At 31.0% G+C, this 5,334-nt stretch overlaps 1 long non-coding RNA gene across 1 annotated transcript; it reads left to right on the top strand.

Annotated features, from left to right (window-relative positions):
• The first annotated feature begins 3,192 nt into the window (after window positions 1-3,192).
• On the top strand, window positions 3,193-3,873 carry LOC105126436 (uncharacterized). The gene is made up of 3 exons (XR_842431.1): window positions 3,193-3,377; window positions 3,479-3,519; window positions 3,630-3,873. It is a non-coding gene; the product is annotated as an uncharacterized LOC105126436 (long non-coding RNA).
• Window positions 3,874-5,334: the final 1,461 nt, after the last annotated feature.

Below are 5,334 nucleotides of genomic sequence, written 5' to 3'. Positions count from 1 at the left end.
AACTTTCATGTTTACAACTGGCTCCAATTTTGACGTTATCAATGACGTTTTGGGCAGACAAGAGAAGATAAGGATTGTCACCAAGTCAAAAGTTGGCCACCCACTTATCAATTAGTCATCAAATCAATAGTTCCTAATTTTGGCCTATAAAAGGAGGCATTTTCCATGCATTTAGGCATCTTGGTTTCCAGATCAAGATCATGCTCTTCCTTTCTCTCTTTGTATTTTTTATGCTTTGTTTTCATTAATATTAAGTTTATGCCTTTCATTTCCTTTCCTTTACTTAGTTAACTTTTATGTTCTTATTTTGTTTATCTATTTTGCTTTCTTTCATTATGTCTAGCTAAGTTAATTATGTCAAGGTGAAAAGGTTACACTAATGGTGTAAGAATAAGTATAATGTAAACTTAATATGAACTTTAATGTTTGATACTAACATGTTTTATATTTGTTATCTTGTTCACTCTTTAATACTTTGCTTGTTAAATGACTAATCTTGATTTATGTTATATAACACTTGGTACAACAAATGCTTGGCACTTTCATAGCCCATAATGTATGGTATAACCGGTTGTTGTTGTTGTTGTTGCATTATTGTTATTTATAATTTGTACAATTAACCTCCCTGTGATTCGAACCCGGTCTTACCAGGTTATTTATTACTTTGACACTCCTGCACTTAGGAGAAGATATCAATCGTTTAGTCGTGTCAAGTGGGATTGAATCAATGGTCAAATTCCTTCCCTAAAGATGCCACATGGAAGGAGTTTGAGAAAATTCAATTGCAATTTCCAGAATTTTACACAGATTCTTGAGGTATTTCTAGAATTTTGTAAATTTGTAAGGTCAACAACATGTTAAAGGAAAGAGTATTGTTACATTTTGCACATTCTACACATGTTATAATTAGAGGTACGCGTTATGGAATCAAAGAAAGCAGTAATAGTAGCTGGCATGAAAAATAATAACAACTGCAGTTGTTGAAGGACTTGAAGATTGAAGAACATGTAAAACACGTGATCATATTATTAAGCTCATTTAGTTAGCTAGTTGGAATTATCTGAAAGTTAGAGATTTAGTCAAGTTAGTTGAAGAGTGCATACAAATGTGTAAACATGCATTTCTTGTAAGTCAAGTAATAATACAACAATACAATTTCTTTTTTTATTCTCTATCTATTCCTTTCACTATTTCTTTATTTACTTTGCTCCACTTTCATTTTTAAACTAATTAACTAGCATGCATGGGATATGTAAAGATAAACAAACTAGAAAAAGAACTTAAAGATAAATAACCCATTTTTAACCATATTTTCTTGTTTATGTAATTAACGGTGTGGTTAGTAGTTTCAAGAAAGAAAGGGAAAAAGGTGTGATTGATAGCAATAAGATCTTTACATGTTTCAAGAAAGAAGGGGGAAAAGGTTTAATTGATAGAAATAAGATCTTTACATGTCTTTTCTAGGGGAAATTATTTAAAACAATTAGGGTGAAGCTATTGATGAATAGTTTTTATCATCCACAAACTGGCAAATAGTCTAAAAAGGTGACTCAATGTCTTAAAACATACCTAAGGTGTATGATCATATAAAACAAAAAAAAAATGGTGTTTATGGTTATCTTTATCACAATGATGGTGCAATACTAGCTTTCATTTAGCTATTAAGATGATTTAATTCCAAGTTGTTTATGGTTAAGAACCACCACCAAGGAAAATGATCCATACTACTGTTACTTAAGCTCTTTATCGATTAGTTGTTGAAATGGCAGTTAGAAAGGGCAAGAAATAGGATGAAGCAATTAATAGATAAGAAAATGTATAAAAAATATTTTACAAAGGGTGATTAGGTCTTTTTAAAACTGCAGTCATATAGGTAGGGCAGGGTCTCCCTTATAAAGAATTTCTATAAAAATCTGAAGTGTTATGGTCCCTATCAAATCATTAAAAGGATTAGAATTATGGCTTACAAGCTTATATTGCTAGAAAAAAGTTAAGTGCATCTTATTTTTCATGTTTTATTGTTGAAGAAAAAAGTTGAAGATGCAGTTGTAGTTTCATCTGCACTGTTAAAGGTGTATGAAATAGGTAGGATCATAATTTGTCATATTGTAAGATGCCATATGGAAGGAGCCAGAGAAAAGTTAATTGCAATTTCTAGAATTTTACACAAATTCTTGAGATATTTTTAGAATTTTACAGATTTTTAAGGTCAACAATCTCTTAAAAAAAAAGAGTATTGTTACATTCTACACATATTATAATTAGAGCTACACATGATGGAATTAAAGAAAATAATAACTAGTGTGAAGAACAATAATAAATGCAGTTGTTGAATAACTTGGAGATTGAAAAATATGTAAAGCACGTTATTCATATTATTAAACTCAATTAGTTAGTTAGTTGGAATTATTTGGAAGTTAAAATTAGTTGAAGAATGCATATAAATGTGTAAACGTGCATTTCTTGTAAGTCAAGTAATAATACAATAATACAATTTTTTTTTCTATTCTCTATCTTTTTCTTTCTTTGTTTTTTTCTTTACATTTCTTGTTAAGGTATTAGCTTAACACAAACTTAATATGTCCATCACTATATAAAATGATGCAAAATTTATTTTTTCTACGGCCTTTCTTAAAATTCCAACAGAGTAATAATAGCATGAGGAAATAAAATCATATATTAACCGGACCAAATGTCTTAGGATTTTCTCATATTCTCTAGATGGAAGAATTAATATTCTTTATGGGTATGTAGTATTCTTCAATTTGCTATCATGAAATAAATAAATAAATATATTTTTAAACTGGAGGACAGCAAAATAATTAAATTTTACCCCACTTTTATATTTAAATTAGTTAACTATCATGTATGGGACATGTAAAGACAAACAAACTAGAGAAAGAACTTAAAGATAAGCAACCCATTTTTAACCATATTTTCTTTTTTATGTAATTAATGGCTTATGAAATCTTCCTTGCTAGATTATAGCAATATTTTTCCAAGATAGTTTCGATTTTTCTCTATACAGGTTAAGTTGGTTTTTACTATTATTTAGTTGATATATTATTTTCAAGTTTTTTAATAAATTATTGATTTTTCAGAATATATCATAATTTCCTTCGCAATTTAAAAATGTAATCTTACACCTTAATGAACCCCGGTTTCCGCTACCCGCTCTGCCAAGCCCATCCATCAATTTTCTAATAAGCAAGTGTCCAGGCATGAGCCATGTATAAAATGCTCGCACTGGTCATGCTAGACATCTTTACTGACTGCTGAAACCAAGAGAGTGCGTGGAATGGAGAAACTTGCACAAGATCTGAAGAAAGGATTCCTCAATCTATTTGAAGCTATCAGAGGTAGCAGAAACTCTCAAGGTAAACCCATCATCTAATATTAAAGAATAAAAAAGGATGCTACTTTAGTGTCATGTAGAATGTCATTGATTCAGTCAGCCCCACTAATTTTCTGTTTACAGGAAATGAAAATGGGGAAGAAACCAAGTCAGAATCCGTGGAGGTTTATTTTTCTTTCATATTCGTTTTCACTTTAGATCATCTGATCAGTGATTAGGAGTAGAATACTGTCAGCGGGTGCTGAAGTATACGACTGTTGTTGTTCATCTGCAGGGAGTAACTGTACAAGAAGAGGGCATCAAAGTCACAGCCAGGGGTCCAAAACTCCCAGATGTGCCCAAAGGTCCACCCCCTAAGAATGCTTGAAGATTCTGATATACTAAAAACACAAGTCTTGTACTCAATCTTGATTTCTGCTCTGTTTTTTTTCTTTTCTCTCTCTCTAAAAAGTAATTTCTTTGGGGTTACCCGTATTGTAATCAACCATCCATGTCTACTTCTATTTGTTTCATCGGGTTTCATCTTCTCGTCTTTTATTCCTGCTATGTCTGCAAGTTTGATTTTGGATACTTTATTTCCCAATTTCATTCATGTAAATAAAGTATTATGGTTGGATATTGTTTTGCTTCCGAGTTTCTTTCTGGTTTTCTTCCCTGGATTTGCTTTTCCAAAAAGCTAAGGTTGACAGCAACCTCATAAGAAGATAAAGCTAATGCTTTCTGATGATAATAATGGCTTGAGAATATGTTTCATTAATTAATTACATAAGAAACTGGAACTTCCTTTTCTTTTCGAATAATCAAAATCCAGAATACATGTTCCTCTTTGTTGTAGCCTTTTTAAAGGATGTGCAAACTGACTCCGCAAGATCATGAGTACAATTATGAGTGCTGGCTACTTTACAAAAGCTTAAACCCCATGACATGCCATTGTATAAAACACTATCAGAGTCACCGTGCGGCGAGTTAAAGGCATGAATTTCGGTAGCGTTTGTTATTTTGGTAGCGGCGAAGATATGTTTTTTTGTACCGCAAGAATGTTTTAACGGGCAATTTGTAGTTTTTATTCTGTGTTTTTAAAAATCAAACAGAATGATTTTCAGAAATAGTGATACTAATTCTACTTCAAAACAAAAATGGAAACTGCAGATAGCACCAAACCATTCCTAATGAAAGCAAAAAATCATTTAAAGTTGGGTGAAGATTTCATGCTAGAACCGGATGTTTTCAGTAGAGAAGCTGGTGCGGTGGTTCCGATTCCAGAAATAAAGGGTAGGGAAGCTGAGAATGGTAAGATGGTGTTGCAACCAAGGTTGTGCACGCTGAGGTCTTACGTACGGTCAGGATGGATTTGGGGTGGTGAAGACGAGCACCAGAAGGGACGGTGGAGATCATGATGAGATGGTGTCTCCGTTTTTTCAAAACTTTATCGGAGTATATTGAAAGTTCTAAGAAAAGTCAGGAGTTGGAGATCATTTCTGGTCGACTTGCAATGGCAGATCATCTCTCCTGCTCTTCCTTTGTTAACGCAGCAATTACCATCATTTCTTCTTTTTCTTTTTCTTTTTCTTTTTTTAATGAGTGATTGCGATAAATTTAATAGGAGTAATAATCAACAATATAAGAAAATGAATGTTATTTAGCATCACTAATACTTGAATTGTGTTTATTCTCAATTTGAATATATAAAAATTATTAAAATTGATAAAATTAATTTTAAGATCATTTATATCATTAAAAATTGAGTAATAAAAAGATGATATATCAATTTCAATAATTGAAGAAATACAAAATTTTCACCATATTTTATCAACAATAAATATATAATATACTTTAGAAGATGATAATTAATTCTTGATTCTTTAATACAAAATATTATTTGAAATAAAATATTATTTAATATGTAATATTCATTAGTTAATTGTGTTTTAAATATAAATTTCAAAAAATATTAATAGGTTGATAATGAAGCTAGAAAG

Source organism: Populus euphratica, unplaced genomic scaffold, assembly GCF_000495115.2.
Source record: "Populus euphratica unplaced genomic scaffold, PopEup_1.0 scaffold78.1, whole genome shotgun sequence".
Classification (NCBI taxonomy): Eukaryota; Viridiplantae; Streptophyta; class Magnoliopsida; order Malpighiales; family Salicaceae; genus Populus; species Populus euphratica.
This window is presented reverse-complemented; position numbering and strand designations above follow the sequence as displayed.